Genomic DNA, 20485 nt, shown 5'->3' with positions numbered 1-20485 from the left:
TATTGATAGCTTTGTACATGAATGACATCTATGATGACATCTATGTTTTAATTAGCGTGTCCGATCGGAGGTGCACATTGCCATGGTGCTTGTGTCATTCTGAAATAATACTAGCACTGAATGACCTCTAAATCTGAGTCACAGAAATGAATAGCTCTCCTCTCTCCACAGAGACAGCTCCACAGAGCCAAAGCTTCAATTGAGTTCGAAAAGTGGAGATTGGATGCACATAATTGCAGACGTATGCCGGAATCTGGTTTCGACCTGAAATCGATTTCACGCCTGTGTTTGTCCTCAGCGCAAACAGTTGCCGGTGCCTCTGTGTCTTGTCCGCCGCTACCGCTCGATGTGTCCTTCTCGCCTTCACTCCATTCACAAGCGGTCCTAAATCCGCCACTATGCGAAGTGTGTACCAGTGTGTGTGTGATGGATTACAGAGAGGCAAAGCACTGCTAAACCCCTCTATTACTCGATAATCCCACAGGAGTGTGTACACACGCTCACTAAGAACATGCAGACGTACTGACAAATACAGGCTAAAGATACACACGCTTGTGACAAATAAGAGGCAGAACAACACACACGTTCAGAGGAAACTGGGTTCGAGCAGTTTAATGGGTCAAGTTTCAAACTAGCACCAAAATATATTAAAAGACACTTTAAAGCAATTACACAATCACTAGTAATACATATAAATGAATCAAAGCTTACATTTATAAGTATACTATTACTATTATGATTATTATTAGATATTATGAGCGCCATATTACAAGCTGCTTATGAGCTCCTATCAATTAAAAAAAATCCAGCAATACATTTTTATCATTAAATATTTTATTTTTATAATACAGTTTTTCAGTAATTTTTTTAGAAGTGATATTCAAATGTTAAAAATAATGTTAAAAATGAATGAATATTATTAGGTATTATCAGCAGTACATTATTTTTAATATTAGGTATTGTGAGCAGTATATTATGATTAGTATTAGGTATTATGAGCAGCATATTACAATCAGCTTATTAGCTATCAATTGAAAGAAAAATGCAACTGCATAAAATTATCTTCTAAAATTACTTGAAAATAGAAAATAATGAAAAATACAAACTAGTGGTCTCAGACTTCTGGAAACAGTATAAAAGAATCCATTTTAGTAATAAAACTATTATTTAACCAAACAATAAATAAACACAATTAGTGTGTGTCCATAGCACTGTAAGAGCTCTCTGCTTCAGTGCCCCGCCACTCGCCGTCCTTTTGCATAAAAGACCACCGACCCATGTAGCAGCATGCAACACGCAGCCACAAACCTCAGAGCAACAGCCCATCATCACGACTGTACTGCTGAGGAAACCGACCCCTGCATACAAACTCACAGCTGCATCACGCCGAACCCGCAAAGACAGAACATAAAAGTGGACCTCCACCAAACACACACCAAAGCACAGCATGAGGCCCTGTTCAAAGCCATTCACACACTGTGAACCATGCAGAGAAGTCTTTATGTTCCTGAGAGAGCAGGGCCACAGGACTCAGGCTCTTTGAATTGTGGCAAAATGGGACGACGTGATATTGTTTTTGTGTGGCCTTGTTTGGCTCCGCCGTGGTGCTGGCCAAACTAAGACAGACTGAAGGGTTGGTTTGAGGACACTGCTGTGATCCATAACAATACTCACGTCTGCCCACACAGCACAGATTGGCTGATGTCCTGTACACATCATCAGGTCTGGGTTTGCGAATGTTACTGCATTAGATAACAACATACCATACCAAAATGACATCTTGAAAGAAATAATGCTAAAACTACATTATGATACATTTATTTTGCATTTTATTTGTTTTATTCTGCTTTAAATAAAAGGTGCATATCTTAAACCATATAGATGAAAATGAATTTGTGTCAAATATATGTGATCATTTGAGGGATTGTTATTAGTTACATATTGCTGCATTTAAATTATTTTATAAATTACTACTACTACTTACTATTACTTACTACTTAAAAAGTTACTATAGATCAAACCTGCACCTTTTGTCATTGTACGCTCTGCCCTTATTTTTATGAAACAGTTTGCGTATAAATTGTGCTTTAGGTATCTTTCTTCAAAACAAATGTCATTTGGCTTGACATTTTGGTAGGACATAAAAAAAAAGAAATGATAATAATAATAAAAAAATTAAATAAAAAAAATATTTTTAAAAAAATAGAACAAGATTTAAAATAAATAAAATAAAATAAATTACATAAGGGTCATCGGAAGCATAATTCAAATCCTAAACCAGTTCAAAATCATAACACATTGTGCTGTGATCTCTCTGTTCAGGCTAAACAGAGTGATATCTCCTATCCTGCGAACGCTCTCTTTAGCAGTCCTGTGATCATTCATTCATGACCAATTAAAGATTTAGATAACACTGAGGTAATAAATAGAGGGTGAGAAATAAGCGTGACGGGCCAGCTCCCCACACAGACCACCTAAACCCGAAAACAGCACGAAACCCGATAGCATGAGAATCACACGACCTGGTGCGAACGAGAAAGAGACTACAGTGATAAATACAGCCGCAATGAAAGACCCCTGACGGTGCTTTGAGTTTATGTACGAGCCAAACAAATATACACTCTTTTATTCTTGAAGCTCATAAAACACATTTCATGTTTTTTCTGCAAGCACCACCAACGTCATTTTTTGCCATTTTGACCTTTGCTGTTGCTTAAACATGCCCTGTGATGTGGGTTACAAAGCAGAATATTGACGATTATTCATTGTGAGTAATCAGAAAGACAAAAATCCAGCAAATGTCAAACGTACACTCAATAAATCAGGATTGAGGTCGACCTGCAGCAACACTTCTCAGAATTTAACTTCACATTCATAGTTTGGCTCTCCTTGACCCTGTTTTCAAAGGACAAGGATTTTTAATATAATCTCTATGAACCTTCATGTTTCTATCCAAACAAAGTTGTTGGTTTTACGCAGAGAACGAGTTTGTAATGCAATTCATGCAACTTGACGCCACATATGAATTGTATGTCTTCTGCGTCGAGCTCCGCACCTCTGACCTCAAGCTCGTGCACACCGGCAGAGGGTCAGCGGGTCACCTTTCACGAACACCACCAAATCCCTGGCCTGTTGGGAGCTTGTTTGGAGGTATGTAATTGATTTCCAAGAATAAGCTGCAGTCAAAAATCATCCAGGCTGGTAACAAGTAACTAAAGAGTTTGAAGATAATATCAGCACTTTTTTCAAGAGTGATGGAATGTTAATCCTTGTAAAAAAAACTATTTGTGAATGCATGCACTTAATTCACACTGACATCTAGATTTTCAGCAGTAACAGTCTGACCTCTTGACCCAGTCTGTCAGACATAAGACCTCTGCCACCTGAGAATAAGAGCAACAGTTGTTTGGTTTCAGGCACAGCTTAAATGAACCACTTTGGTGATTAAAAAGGAAAAAGCAAACATTTGTGCTCTTGAGTCCCTAAAGGCCATTCAGTGTAAGAGGTTGTTTGGATAAAGGATAAATGTGTGAATGTGTGTGTATTTAGAATGAATGTATTATTAGAGTGAGCATTAGTGCATTGTTGAGTATCAAAGTCATTTTTAAGGGAAGTCAGTTCACTCTGCAGTCATATTCGTAACACCTCCAGGTAGTTATTTCTAACCATAACTGAACAGCTCCTATGCTTAAATAAGTTAAGACTAATTAAATCATTCTAAATGATCAAAATCTCAAAATTATCAAAATCTCAAAACAAAAAAAAAGATAATTTTACAAGTGAATTTAAGCATCACTCAATTATAATGTACAGTATGAAAAATGGATATTAATTTGGAGATTACTAAATAATGAAAAAATGTTATTTACATTTATTATCTCTTAAAAAATATATATTTTAAGTGAGCATTAGATGAGAGCATAGCTAATCTAAATGTAAAAGAGGAAATAATAAGCATGAACAATTAAATATCTAATATTGGCCATAGCAATACAAATTAAATATACAGAGGATTATTTTATAAATTAAAAAAATTATCAATAAATCAATAAAAACAAATAAGTGATATGGTACCAATCAATCATGCATCCAATTTAAAATCAGAAATAAAATATGTCCTTAATGTCTTTATTAGCTTGAAACTCATTACAAAATAAATAAATAAATAAATAATAAAAACAGTATTTTTAGTTGTATGTATTTATAAACTGTTTTCCTCATGGGGACCAAAAAAATGTCCCACAAGGTCAAAGATTTCTGTTATTGCCATTTGTGTGGGGACATTTTGTCCTCATAACGTAGGGAATAACACACACACACACACACACACACACACACACACACACACACACAGAGAGAGAGAGAGAGAGAGAGAGAGAGAGAGAGAGAGAGAGAGAGAGAGAGAGAGAGAGAGAGAGAGAGAGAGAGAGAGAGAGAGAGAGACCAGTTTGAAAAATCCAGTGTCTAAATAAAGTACAAGATATGACCTTGACTACATAAACTGCACCTGCGAGACAAACTCTGCAGTCAAAATAGCCCCTATTAAGACCAATAATTAATATTTTTTTAGCTCTAAATGAATATAGTTGGTCAGAAACAAGTAACTGCTACTCAAAAATTTGTAATACCGCCATATTGTCACAGTCAGATGGTCATCCCTGCTGATTCCCACCCCTAGGTCAAAGGTCAAATGAGTTCTGGGAAGTTAATATCACAGCGTTTCAGAGAGCTGGATGTTTATTCCTCTACCATTCTTTCAGTGTTCCAGAACCTTTGACTTCCAAGCGGCTCCAGCGAATGAGGGCCAGTGTGCTGAGAGACATGTTTATGCCAGCAGTGGACGATTCATTCTGAAAGTTCATTCTGAACCCTGAGCTCTTAAAAAGAATGAAAATAGATGTTTGATACATGTCTGCATGTGAATGTTTGAAAAAAAAAAAAAGAATCTAAAAGCGTGCAAACAGGTGCGAACGGGCACGTCTATGTGGATGGTGTTTATGCTAGTAATTTATTTATTCTCCCTCTTTCTAGAAAGCGCTCCGCTGAGATCACAGTGTGAAAGGACACAGTTTTAAGTGCTGAGGGGGAGAGGGATTCAGGCACAATGGAATGCCACCACTACTCCTGCCAAGAACACTTTTCCCATGCGCCCAGGAGCCAAGACTTCCCCCAACAGCCAAGAATAGCACTGCTGTCCTCACCAAACTCTCACTCTCACACACACACACACACACTAAGCAAGCATAAGGCTGGGTTCTGCAGCACCCAAACTTCCAATGAGTCATGTGTGCAGGACACACACCTGACAAAAAATGTATTGTTGTTGCTTCATGTTGTTGTTGTATGTTACATGTGTTTGTGGAACACAAAAGAAGACATTTTGAAAGATGTCCCCGTGTATTTTGTCTTCCCAATGAAAGTCAATAAGGGCCAAACACTCTTAAAGAGGTCATATTATGCCCTTTTGCAAAGTCATGATTTTGTTCTTGGGGTCTACTAGGATAGGTTTTCATGCTTGGATGTTCAAAAAGCATATTTTTCCACATATGTGCTCTGATTGGACGGCTGCACCAGTGTGTTGTGATTGATCAACCGTTTCGAGTGTGTTTTGGAAATGTCATGTCCCTAACCATAACCATGAGTTTCAACATACTACTAATGCAACTCAACCAGGCATCGCCCCCTTTATTGTGCATGTCTTGTGTGGGAATTATTTATAAATGAGGAATATTTTAATGTATATGTTCCTGGAAGAAAACTCAAGACTACAATCGAGGCGTTTAAAAATCTAAAGAACCAGTATAAATAGTACAAATAACCTTCTTTAGGTTCTGTGGATGCTAAAGGTTCTTCATGGTAGCTTACCATAGATGCCAAAAAAGGACCTTTATTTTTAAGAGTGAAGAGAACACAGAAATTTGAAATCAAATAAGGTTGAGTAAATGATGACAGCATTGACTATCCCTTTAATGTTTTCATAAGCACATGGCACTTTGATCTTGTAGATCCTCCACATTTTTATAATGACATCACACTATAAAAATGGACTCTGATGCATTCAAATGTGCTCTCAGCATCAATTTGTCGTCCATTTCTCTAGGCTATTTTTTTTTTTTTTTTTCAAATGTCTTTTGAGAAGAAACCAACAGGAAAAACACATGCCGAACCCAACCTTTGCCATATTAACACTTGACGGAAGATTAGGACGTTCAGAAAGCATTAGGAAGCGCAGGGTAAAAAACAGCAGTGTGAGTGTGATGAAATGCTATGCTTCACAACGCGCACTAAGAGGCCAGTGACCTTTAACAGGATGAGAGCTTTTACTCTAAAAGCCGACAATTGGTTAAAGGAGCCATGGAATAGTAGAACTATCTGAGATGAAAAACTGAGCGAGCGAGACAGATACAGAAAAAAGAGCCTCAGCTCATGAAGTACTAATTTTCATACGTCTCTGTTAACCTGTTAACCGTTGCCAGAGCGCGGGCGCACTGAAGCGGTTTTATTTATATATAGTTCAAAGTTACTATCAGATTTAATGTTATACCTTGACAAACTATACATCATTACAAAGATATAAGACTCAAGTTTCAGAATTTGACCACTATTGTATTCTGAGAAGCTTATAGCGACAGTTATTTCTTAATTTGTGTCAGGAGTTATGAAATGAAAAAATGAGTCGATACCTTTAATATGAATTATGCGCGTCAGCCGCTTTCATTCATAAAAAAACTCCCGTGCTGTCGTCATGACAGCGATACAGAAAACAACGTCCTTCTAGGCTTTAGCTCAAAAATGTGCAGATTTGGAGAAATATTGATATATTCTCGTAGGTTTACATCAGATTTCTATAGACAGGAATAATATTTATTGAATTTATACCCAAATGCGTCGATGTAATCATTATGAGCGTTTGCATACTCTGTTAATGTGTTTTCAATTCATACCAATAGCCTGAGGGCGCCCTCGCCACCCTGTGCACAGTATTAGAACATGAAGAAGTGCCAATCATGTGACAATCCAGGAAGCCTCGAACACACACACAGCTAACAACAGATCGCGCTGTAACATGGAGAAACAGTCGTTTTGAAGACAATAAACATGTTTGCTATGATATTTGAGTTACCTGTGTTTTTCAATCCATGCCAGGTATTTCCATAATAATAGATTATATTTATAATGTAATGCTAATCTATATAGAATCGTTGTGCAGAACAGTATTAGACATTCTCTGACAATAGTATATTTTCTGTCTGATTTTTTTTATCTGAAGCCAAATTAGATCACAGAAAATTATTTAAAATACTCGATTTGCTTTATAAAGTAAGTTTATAAGCACAAACATGGTTTTAATCTCATAAATTGTCGTGTATTGATGGTGTGCTAAGCTAACATGCTAGCTAGCCCTAGGTGCACCTGCCACCTAGAAGTTATATTTTTATTATTTTTTGAAAGCTTACTGAAATGTTTCTTTATTCAAGAAATGCATTAGATACAGTTTAAAATGTAAGGGTGAACTTTGAGAAAAGAAATTGGTGATTGAAAGTGAAACCATATGAATAGCCTGTGAATAGCCAGTCGTTAGTAACTATAATGCAGACAAAAGAAATGCATATTTAGAGCCATAACCAGGCTGGAGAGGTGTGAATGTGTGCAGGGGGAGACTGAGACTGAATGGGGCTCGTTTGCACCACAAAACAATAAAGACAATATACTGGATAGATGGTTAGAAGATGGCAATAAACATCAGAAGCATCTTAGCGTCAAATCAAAATAAAGTCACATGACATGGTCTTGAAAAACATTTCACTAAATACAGAGTTTTGGACTTACTACCTTAAGATTTTAAACATCAAATGTTTAGACATGTGGCATTAGCTGTAGTGCATTTCTAGATTGCTCCAGGGCCAACTTCAATTTTATTTTCATGAGGATATTTCATAAAAAATAATTTCTAATAACTTTACAAAACTTTGAAGCTATTTATAACAATTTTTGTCATTATGACAATAATTAATTCTACATTTACAATAAACTGCCAGGTGTCAGCTTTCAAATGAGATCATACTTGTGCTTTTAGTACAAAGGGTTCATGAACTGTATCTGTTTCAGTTTGGGTATGTCATTTCTTGGGATTTTTCAAAAGTGGGGTTGCAGCTTAACAGGTTAATTACCCTCAAAATGAGCTTATATCAAGCATTTCACAGGCCTGTCCGCGAGCAAGCACTGCCTGTCTGGCCATTTGTCTCTCGTATCCTGATTTTCTGAGTAGTCATGCGCTGATATATTTGCCAGGCTTATTAATCGGCTCATATTTGGCCATTTTGAGATTATAACTGCGTCTGTGTGGCTGATTAATTTTGGTAGTTGCCTTTGTGTCAGTTTCAGTATGGTCAGAGACAATTTATATGAGACATGCCACTTCCTCAATCCTCAATACAACTATATAAGGAAAACCCGTAACGGCAAAGATGGCGGTTGTATGCACATGTCCCGCCCCTCCCGCTGGAAAGCCAATCATCTGCTTTTAACAGTCAGCAGCTGACCACTAAGGAGCGAATGTACAGTGACGTGAAATAACTGCCATATTCAACCTGTGCTTTCGCGCTGTGGCTGGCGCTGAGCCAAAGACGGACGCGCTCAGCGCTTGTCATAGGCTCTATCACAACTGTTCAGTGTTTTAACCACATAATGTTTATTTTAGGTTTCAGACATTTAAATACATATAATTGTTTAAGTGCTTGGCACAACACCGGCATTCTGGATAGAGACGTAAATGAAGTTTGGTGTCCTGAACGTGAACCCTTGCGCATGCGTAGTAAAGGTATAACCTGTGGGGAAAAAGGCATTTTAAACCTTATTTTGGGGCAAAGTCATCAAACTTTTTCAGCGATTTTTATCATATTTTACTACTGTTTCTATACATGCAGTTTTTATGTCACAGTGACCAGTGAAAGTGCAGTTCTGACTTTCTGCCCATTCATTTAGATAGGAGCCTGGTCTTGTTAGTCCGAAATAGCTGCCCGGAGGCGTTGCCAAGATGGCGGCCGAGTGGCACGACTTGCCTAAAAGGACTTTGGTATGGTCTATGATTAATAGACATTTTTTATGCAACAATTTTACATTGTCTAATTTAATACATCTTTTAATGAATTCTATAATAAGGATATCAATTTAAGTAAAAAACTGAACTGAAAAATAAGCATGAAGAATCCTTTACATTGTATAATAACTTTGTTTAAAAAATTATAAAAAATTCTCAAACCTTCTACATGGTAGTTTACTTCTGAATGTTGGCTAAAATCTGATATATGTACTTCAAATTTAGTCTCTCTCTACATTTTTTAAAACATAAAATAATACACATAATTGTAAAATTAATAAAATCTAAACAAAAATCTATAAAAAATAATTGCATAATATATGTGTAATATATATATATAAAATTTCTAATATACTTTTAAATAATTCAAATGATAATCATTTTAAAATAAAGTCTATATATACATAAAATATTATACAGAAACAGCACTACCACATTTAAAAACGACATTTTTGCACTACAATGTATATTCTACCAACAGGGGGCGCTTATGGGATTCATTCACAAATCTACTTAAAATCTGGGTTTGTGACCATAAACAACAAAACAGAAATTCCTGATCGACATCAGGCATGTAATGCACTTGAATTAGATTAGATTAGATAGACCATGCCTACACTCTTGAGATCATGGGCCTGTTTACACACATCTCACATGAACATGTGTATTATTTGCTAATGAGACACTTGACTGACATCTCTGAACCCGCTGCACGTGCACATGCCAGTGTGTGAGCATGCTACAGTAAACCTGTGTGTTACAGTACGCCTGCGACCGACCACGCTTCAAGCATGAATCATTAAAGCTGTGTTGTCCCAAGCGGTTTGCACTAGCTAGCTTTTTCCTGGAGGTGTTTTACGTGAAAGCCCAGCTTTCATCCCCAGTTGTGTTGTTTGGTAAACAGCTCTGTTGCTAGGCAGACCTATATTATTGCTCCACCAATCAGGGCCTGTATTGACGAGTGAATAGGACACAGCTTAAGCAAGAGTTATTTTTACAATTGCTCTCCAGATAATGCCCCTGCACAAGTAGTAAAATGCAAAATTAAAGGTCATGGCTATCAAAAAGTACACGTGTGTGTGTGTGTGTGTGTGTGTGTGCGCGTGTCCTGTAGTCATACCTCATTCAGTTGCCTCCAGTGTTTTAGTGAGTGTTGTGGCCCATTGAAGTTGTTACAATCCCAACACGATTTGTAGTCTCAGTGCAGGCCTCCAGCAAAGCCTACGGACACACACACACACAATATTATAATAATAATACAGAGCTAGCAGCATATACACAGTCACCAATAGGACACACTCCTACCCTTGAATTTCTGTCCTGTCTTAAGACCGTGAACTAAGCGATGAGCGAACATGATCCACGTACAGATGCACTCAGGTGCATTTACTCCAGTAGTAACACTCATACTACTGCAACTCTGTCATCTTGCAGCTCCACTCCCTTCAGACGCTCACAACACAGAACGGACCGCTATGGAAACCCGAGTAACAAGACAACACAAAGGCGGAGGTGTGGGTGTACAGTGAGTGTGCTCTTAAAATAAAGACGGTCCTCATTAGAGCTGCTCTCAGATCAGAGTTGAGCTCAGAGGATCTGCTGCTTGACTTTGTTTGGTTTCTTTCAGTAACCACCTGCGGTATTCCATAAGGCATAAAACGGGAATGACATCACATCCCTCAACTCTCAGAAGCACAGATCTTAGATCAGTATTCAGGAGTAGGACTCCACAGCACAGATTGCAGATATCAGCGAGGAAGCCGTGTATCATTTATCTCTGGGGCATTACGTGAGAAATAAACTGTTGTCTTTAGAGGTTTAGATAGCGGCAATCTATTTCCAAGCGACATACCCTCTGCTTATGTAGCATTTGTGTTGTAACTGGGAATGTGCAAAAATATTTTTAAAAGTTGACTGGTCAACTAATCTTTCGTGACTGGGAGCCCTGTATAAAAAGGCAGATTTTAGGTTCACTTGAGCCTTATTTGCAGCGATTCATAGCAATCAAAAAGATGCTAATACTCTAATGAATGGAAGAGAACTTGGACTATTTTCAACTAGATACGACATATTAAAAATACTACGCTTGTGGCAGGATGCTTAAAAAATTATGACGCAATGGGTAAAGATATCAGTCTGCATGTGTGTGGTTGTAGCAGAGGCATTCCATAAAAAATAAAATGAAGTAAAATAGTAAATAGAAATAAAAAGTTTTGTGGCTTTTAGTCCATGTCGTAGCTTTGAGATCATTTTTATGGTAGTCACTCCTGAACGCTGACCAAAATCATTTTTAGCAGATATATGCATTTCACTTGTCTTTCACTTCACCTTTACACCAAAAAACAACAACAACAATACAAATAAATGTAATTAATTAAATAAAAAATGAAATATAAAAAAATATCTAAAATAATTTAAATAAAAATATGACTATTATATTTAATATTATATTAAATATATTACTATTTTTATTCACACACACACATATATACATAAACATTTTTAAATAAATTTACATTATATATTTTAAATAAATTATTGATTAATTTGTATTAATAATTCATTAATATATAATTTTAAAAATAATATAATTATATAATATAATTCTTAATATACCTTCAACAGATATATGAATTTCAAATTCAGTCTCTCCACTTTTATACCAAAAAATAATAATAATAATTTATAATTATTAATAATATATATAATGCATATAAAATATTAAAACATATTTATTAATATATCATTTTCATATCTGTTACCAATCCCCTAGTTGCAACAAGGAAGCAGGTTTTTATGGCATGAGTTGTGATGCAAATGAGGAAGAGAAGAGGTCATGGTTCATGTCAATGTCAATGTCATTTCATGCTTTCTTTGCAGTGATTAACAAGTATACACTTCTGCCATATCGTCCAATTCTGCAGATTAATTATCCTCTGTACTTCTTTGGCAACATTGTATTTTGGCAGGGGTGCTGATAAAGCATCATTGATGAGAGAGATAGAGTGAGAGAGAGACCAGACAGATGGTCGCAGCGGGTGGGTGCAGTAAAACTTGTGACAACAGCCATTAGTGCTACCGGAGTCTGAGACCGAGGACAGATAGTGGGATGTGTGAACATGTGAACGAGGGAGAGAACGAGTGAGAAACCTGAACGCAACAGAGGAGAAAATTAAGACACAAGTGCTTTAGACAGTCAATATAACATCATATCTAGACATACAGACCATGCTTTGCTTTGATTCCCAGTTTCCTATGTGCTTGAGAAGCTTAAAACCCATTTACATTCTTAAAGGGGTGGTATAATGCCCTTTTCACAAGATGAAAAATAAATCTCTGATGTCCCCAGAGTGTATATGTGAAGTTTTAGCTCAAAATACCCCACAGATATTTTTATATAGCATGTTAAAATTGTCACTTTTTGAGGATTAGCAAAAAAGCACCGTTTTGTGTCTGGTCCTTTTAAATACAAATAAGCTGCTGCTCCCGGCACAGAGGGCGGAGCTTCAAGAGCTTGTGTGTTAGCAGCTCTGATTACCTCACACAGATACACACTAAAATGTCTTTTATGTTTAAACCGGAGTCAGACAAAGATGGAGAGACTAAAGAAGAAGTGACAACACAGAATGCAACAGGACGTCTCTGAATGGTTAGTTGATGAATTTATGTTGCTGATGTGGAGTTAACTATCTTCAATTAGCATATTCTGTCATGATAATCTATAAATCGCTCATATAGGAACTGTTGTGAGATGCACACAGAGTGACTTTCTATTGCATGTGTAAAGACGGATGCTACAGTTTGAGCTGACTCACAAATGTGCTCGACTACAACAAAACTTCCTCTTCTCAATATGGTTCCCGGGGGTGGGGTTTATGTAAATTTTAGGGTTATTGATTTCACTAACCCGGGAGGAATGTCGTGTAGTCCCTACCAGCCGTTTGTTGTAGTCCTTCTTTTGCTTTGAACTTTGAGCGTTGTAACTTTGCAGATGTTGTTTATGCTCAAACAGCAACATTACTTACAGTAAGTACTTACTAAATTTCCCAAAATGTATAGTATATAACAGCACACTGCATGCGATAGTATATCCAAAAACGCAATGCACTTTCATTTACAGTGTGAAGAACGTAATATTAACTGTGGTTGTAAACATCTTGGTTCATTATTTGTTTGATTATTAAAATGATTTCTGATGTAACAATGTAACATTATTATTTGAAATGTTTATTGTTGCAAAATGCAAATGTTTTCACAGTTAAAAAAAAAAAAAAGGTTGCATGGGTGGAGAAAATAATGTTAACCAATAAAATCAAGAAAATAAATATAAAACAACTAAATATTCCAGAAATATTTCACATTACAGAAGTTAAAAGCTTCCAAATGTTGACTCACATTGTCCTTGAGGATAATAGAAAAGCAGCCCAACAACGTGAATTAATCATCGTGAGAAATCTCAATGGTCCAAAATCGCACTCTACAAAGCTGTGTAATAAACATCAAATATGTTCTGAGTCTGGCTGTGACTGTGTGGCGTCACACATTTCCACAGACAAATTGTTGATGGAATTTTGTTGTAATTTGCAGATTTTTGTGGTGGAATTAACCTGTTGTAGTACTCACTAAAACACACTGTTTAAAAGAGGATTTAGCTGCTGATTAATTGCCAACACCAATGCACTACATTAAACACACTGTAGATTCTACTGCTTGATTCTCCTACCTCAAAATGTCCACAACTCAGATGAGCTTCAGAGCGCTGCTACAACCACAGCATGAATGATCAATCTAACCTAGAGTGATGAGGACATCTGTGTTACTACAGTGAGAAAATGATTACACCAAGTGCTGTTCATCAATAGGTAACCAAGCATGATACTAATTCCATTGAATCTATTTTGAATTTCCAGAAATCTGAGGTTAAAACTAAATCTTGTGGCTGCATGCTTACAGTATATCTGAAGTATTTAGCCTTTTTAGCATGTGAAAAAGACACCCGTAAACACAGTTACTGACACTTTAATGCCTTTTTCTTCTTTCAAGTGTCATGTGGTTGTGGCTGTGGCCACAAGTCATAAACAGCAATGGGGTAATTCTTGCAAGCTCAGTCTTTCAGTCATCGTCATTTAAACGTTTCCCTGAATGTCACTTCCCCTGATGTTCCTATCAGCTCTAGGAGGCCAATGTGTTGGGTAAACATGGGTAAACAGCAGGGTCACTAAGGGTCAGTGTTTAAGGTGACATGTATGTACAGTATGAGAAAAATGCTTTTAAAAACAAGATGGTGCACTTTTACTTGCAGGCTCAAAGGACCCCTTTGGATTGGTTTATTATGTAATTTCAACAGTACCCTTTTCCATGTGTCCTCCATAAAGTGTTTCAAACGTGGCAGATGGACAGACATGCTGGAATGACTGAGACTGTTCAAATTTATAACCAAACCTAAAACAATATAGATATAGGAAGTGACACTAAGCAGAAACAATTTTTTTCAATTCCACATCTTTTGCCACCAGCAGAATTTAAATGAAATCGCCGTATCTTTTCCGTTTTCACTCTGTTATCACTATCTTTGTCAGAACCTGATAAGGGATCAGATCACATCAGCAGGGATTCTCTTCTCTGTAAAGACTTGCTGTTAGCTCTTAACTAACAGTGCATTTCAGCAGCGGGTCTAAACATTAAACTTTAACAAGCAACTCATATTGGACCATCTGAGCTACAGGAATCATGTGGCTAGCTGAAGATAGATGAACATTACCGATCAGACTTTTGAAGGTGAAGGTTTTTCACCTGGTGGATAATACAATTGTTGGAAAATATACCTATAGATTTACATTGACCTGTGGGTGGCATTGGACTTTTGACTTTGACTCTGTCTATGATTTTTGCACTTGAGCAAATATAGTTACTCATACCTACAGTTTTGTGGGAATCGCTGTTGTTTAAGGGGTTCAAAATGAAAATGTCTTGATGTCACATTCATAATGGAAAGGGTCAGCACATTTTCTAATGCTGCTTTGCCCTCAGACTCAAAAGCCCTTAATGTTACATGGGAAATGTCATATCAGACTGGAGGAAAATTATTAATTCAGACACATCTTAGATATCTAATATTGCCAGCACTGCAACTTGTTTGAGCATGCAAGCACTCACGCATACACAAACAGGATCCCTTTTCCTTGTACCTGTTTGTGGTTCCTAAAACAAGTTGGTCTTCTCAGATTCTGCTCCACCAAGTTCATTCTAGAGTAGTGTAGTGTACGTGTGTGATACACAACAGTACAGAGTGTAATGTTTCTATGTGCAGACATAGGACAAGCAGTAAGTCAATACCATCCTTGCAGCAAAGCTTGGTTAGCAGGGAAAGAGACAGAAAACAGAAAGAGAAGAAGAGTGAAGGACAGAGAGAATGATGGGGGATGATAGATCAAGAGGTTACAGGAAGGTTTAGGGGTCAGAGGCCTTTAATTGCCAGATTCCCTTCTTCCATGTACCTTCCTGTAACTTGACCGAACCACATCTGCGTGAGCAGGGAATGGAATTAATTTTTTGCTACAGCTACCAATAGTGGGCTAATTTAGAAAATGTAATATTTCACATTTTGGTGATTTACTATCAGAAATAGTCACCATGTAAAATAAACAAAGTTAAAACTTTAAAACTTATGTTGTATTTTTGACTCGGATATAAGTGAGTCATGAAATATGATTCAGTTACAGTATAATCAGTTTGGAATGATTCTTAAAGCGTTAGTTCACTCAAAAATGAAAATTTTGTCATCATTTACTCACCCTTATGTTGTTCCAAATATGTAGGAATTTCTTTCTTCTGTTGAACACAAAAGAAGATATTTTGAAGAATTTTGGTAAGCAAACAGTTTACAGTAGCCATTGACTTGTTTTTCTACTATGAAACTCAATGGCTACTGGTTACCAACATTCTTCAAAATATCTTCTTTTTAGTTCAACAGAGTAAATAATGACAGATTTTTCATTTTTGGGTGAACTGACCCTTTAAGTAGATTGTTTGTATGACTTGTAACACTGAACTGATAATTCAAACGGATTTGAAATGACATGAGGGTGAGTAAATAATGACAGAATCTTAATTGTAGCATAATCTGTTACTAAAAACCTGTGTATTTATTCTAAAATGCATTGAACATGTTTAATTAGACCTATTAGATAATACAAAGTTATTTTAAATGTCAAATCAAGCATTCAAACATAATGATGCATGAATGCCTCATACCGCTGTCATAAGGTGCACCATATGCTTTGCACATGGAGTAATCATGGTGCTTTTCTTCTACAGATGGAAGTGTCATGGCCGACACCATCTCTTTTCTCACCGGACAGAGAGGAAACAAGATGGAGTGCCTCAAAGGAATTCAGCAGCAGGTGTGTGTGTGCATTAGGAGGACAGCAAGTTGAAAGCCTTCCTTCTTTCAACCTCCGGAATCCAGCACACACACACACACACACACACACACACACACACACACACAGTCGTGTGGTGAGCATGCTCAGTAGCTCGCTTCATTCAAGGTCAGCGCTGAGAGGCAGGTGATGACATCATTACTACAGCAGCTCTGTTATTTCACCGATCAATAGAGAAGCAGAAATGAGTTCATCTGAGCTAAGGCCAGATGGCTGGAGCCACCCAATGAGAATCTGCTCCTCCTCAAACACACACACACACACACACACACACACACACACACACACACACACACACACACACACACACACACACACACACACACACACACACACACACACACACACATCCCACAAGCACCAGCAAAGTGAGGCATCTACACTCAAAGCAACAGGAAATTCCCCTATATCCGACATACACACACGCGCGCACACACACACACGCACACGCACACGCACACACACACACACACACACACACACACACACACACACACACACACACACACACACACACACACACACACACACACACACACACAAACACACACACACACACACACAAACACACACACACACACACACACACTCAAACGCATCTAACCAGGGTAGGCATCTCCAGCGTTTAAGGCGTGTGGCTGCGTTTGTAATGATGAGAAATGACTTTACACAGGCTCTGTGCAGAGGGATGCTCCCCGTTTCCACAGCAATGTTACAGTCTATTCATTCCACCATTTAACATAATGAGACAGGACTAGTTTATTCAGCCAGGAAAAAAGCAATATTTATACACGAAACAAGCGTAGCAAACCAGTGACTCATACTAGAGGACGGATGTCTCTGTATAATATTAATGGAGGAAGGCTTTGGCGTATACACTCTAATATTATCAAAAAATGTACCTTACAGCTCTGGGAGTATGTGTTTTAGTATAACATATTATGGGTGCCAAATGTAAAAGAAAGTGTGTTACAGAATAATAATCTTTTAATAAATAAGTTTTTATAAAGGAGCCATTACCATATAATAGAAAAAAAGATGTACATGGAGACTTTCACAGAAATATGCTAAATTATGAATGCCAATATTAAGTAAACATCAAGCTAATCTGTTTTTAATGAATGAAAATTTATAGACTTAACACCCTGAACAATTTGCATATAATCTAAATGTCAAGCTTATGATTTATATTTGGATTTTTTATTTAATATAGATTTTTTTATTCATTTAACGTTTCATATTTCAGACGAATATTTAAACTTACACTACAGTTCAAAAGGTTTGGTCTATAAGAATTTTTTTTGAAAAGTGAAATATATATATATATATATATATATATATATATATATATATATATATATATATATGCATACTGTATTTGTAAATGTATTATTTCAAATAAATGCTGTTCTTTCGAACTTTCTATTTATCAGTGAATCCTTAAAATAATGTATCAGGGTTTAAAACACTAAGCAGCACAACTGTTTTCAACATTTATAATAATAATAAATGTTTCTTGAGCAGCAAATCAGCATATTAGAATGCTGTGACACTGAAAACTGGAGTAATGATGCTGATGCAGCTTTGACATCACAGTAATAAATTACATTTAAAACATTAAAATTTGAAATAGTTACTTAAAATTGTAATAATATTTCACAACATTACTGTCTTTTTACTCTATTTTTTATAAATAAATGCAGCCCTGTTGAGCATAAAAGACTTCTTTCAATTAAAAAAATCTTACCAACCCAAAACCTTTGAATGGTAGTGTAATTTAAGATTATGGTTTATATTAATACATAATTTTAAATTATTAATTTCTTTTTAAATTACTAAAGCATAAATCTAGGTTAAAATGAAAAATAAATCAGGCCTTTTTTTTTTTTTTTTACCAGGGTAGTCGAACATTGATACCTCAGCTGTAGATATAGTCACAAATAAATCATGGCAAGCGTAATCGTGTCATTGACAATCACAAAGCCTGTCACTCAACCAACAATCACCATTCAATACCTCCCTTTTGTGTGAAACTACTGGAGAGGTACAACAGGAGAAGTGGATATCTCTTCCACACACACACACACACGCACACACACACGCACACACACACACACACACACACACACACACACACACACACACACACACACACACACACACACACACACACACACACACACACACACACACACACACACACACACGCACGCACACGCACACGCACACACACACAAACTCATTTACAACTGCCTAAAAAGCCACTCAAAATCTCAAAAGCTCCTGGTCACACTCAAAGTAGTAAAACTCAATCGGTGACAGGTTCATTCAGGGCCGTCTTTGGGTCATTGTGAGGGACTGATGGAGAGATAGCTTTGTGCTTCCTGCGTTTCTCCTGCTGTGCTCAGCTGGGACAAATGCAGCAGTAAGTGGATAGTGTGAGGGCAGGTACTTCTCTCAGGTTACCGTGTCGTACCCCAGGCTGACCTCATTCCTTTTAACTTCTCTCTTTCTCTGTCTGTCTCTCTTTCTCAGTGCTGAGGGCGTCATAGGCGCTCCTTTTCTCTGACAACCTGACTGACATCATTGTCATCCCATCATGTCAACGTGCGTGTGTTCTCTAGTTTGGCACCGTGGTTCTTATTCTGTCAAGGATTTGTTTACCACCTTCTGGAAACAAAATATTTGAAAGCTATTTTCAATAACAAAGGAATAGTAAAGGAATAGGAACCTACAAAATGTGTGACATGGCTCTGAATATCTCGATATAGTAAAAGACAAGCAAAAATGTGGAGAAAAAAATCCATCAGAGGAGGCCAGTGTTGTTATCATTAACTGTGACTAAAACTATTACAAATATTTTTTGTTAATTGAAATAAATCTGAAATAAAATATAAATATTAGATGATTTTCTTGGTGAAAAAAAAAGTTAAAATTAAGATTAAGAAGTACTAAAGTAACTAAAACTGAAGAAAAAAAATGTCATTAAAAAAGCTGAATAGAAATATTTAAAAGAAACTAAAAGACAAAAGCATGTAACAAAATAACTAAAAAAACACTAAAATAACAAATTGCATTTACAATTTTTTTAAACAACTATAATACGATAAAATGCAGTGTTCTTTTCAACAATTTATCCTATACTAACATGCCTAATAAAAAAAGTTTATTTTTATTCATTTTTCTATTTCATGCATCCAGGTGAGTCTTAATCACTGCACGAGTGTAAAAAGATGCTGACGACGTACTACATTCTTTTATTTTGAGTTTTAATTTGAAAAGTTTGCGCTTTTAAAGAAATGTTTGGCACTAGATGGTTCAGACAAACAAGAGCTTTGTGACTTGCTATTGCTACTTACTGTTAAAACATGAAGTCGGCTTGGCGCAGAACATAAAAAATATATAAAAGCAGAATTCAAGGCGCGCTCGGGTCTATTTATCTGCAGTAAGAGAGGACAAGCAAATTAATCAAGCACCAAAGCAAACACACTACATATGCGTAGGCTTTTACTTTAAAGCACCCTCAAGCAAACCCCTGCAATCAAGCCTTATACAAGCTCAGACAGCAAAATACATCATGTCTAAGAAAATGAATCAAAGCTACAGATATACAAAGGCAGATGGATAGATACAACACAGTGAAAAGGGAGTATATAAAAGAGAAAGAGAGTGAGAGACAAGAACATGGGAGAAAGATGGGAGAGTTTATTTATGCAGATCTTCAGACGTTCAAAGCCCCTGATGACTCCTGGGAGCCGGCTAAAAGTGTGTATAGGACCGCCGCTTCTTCAGCCCCCTACTGTGAGACAAGCCTGAAAGCGAACCAAACTAGCTTTGTGCTAGTTCATGCATTCATGCATAATTGATAGTATATAGAATATTACGGCTATGCAGAATTATTAAATTCTCCTTGTAACTCCTTGTAGATAGATTATGTAAAGAA

At 36.7% G+C, this 20485-nt stretch overlaps 1 protein-coding gene across 3 annotated transcripts in view; it reads right to left on the bottom strand.

Annotated features, from left to right (window-relative positions):
- atxn1a (ataxin 1a) overlaps positions 1–20485 on the bottom strand; it is a 108614-nt gene that overhangs the window by 26396 nt on the left and 61733 nt on the right. For all 3 annotated transcript variants that reach the window (XM_081377485.1, XM_081377486.1, XM_081377487.1), the window contains one exon: positions 10221–10321. The gene's annotated coding sequence lies outside the window, so the exon portion shown is untranslated. The remainder of the gene's footprint in view (positions 1–10220; positions 10322–20485) is intronic.

The sequence above is a fragment of the Scardinius erythrophthalmus genome, assembly GCF_964197995.2.
Source record: "Scardinius erythrophthalmus genome assembly, chromosome: 10".
Taxonomy (NCBI): Eukaryota; Metazoa; Chordata; class Actinopteri; order Cypriniformes; family Leuciscidae; genus Scardinius; species Scardinius erythrophthalmus.
This window is presented reverse-complemented; position numbering and strand designations above follow the sequence as displayed.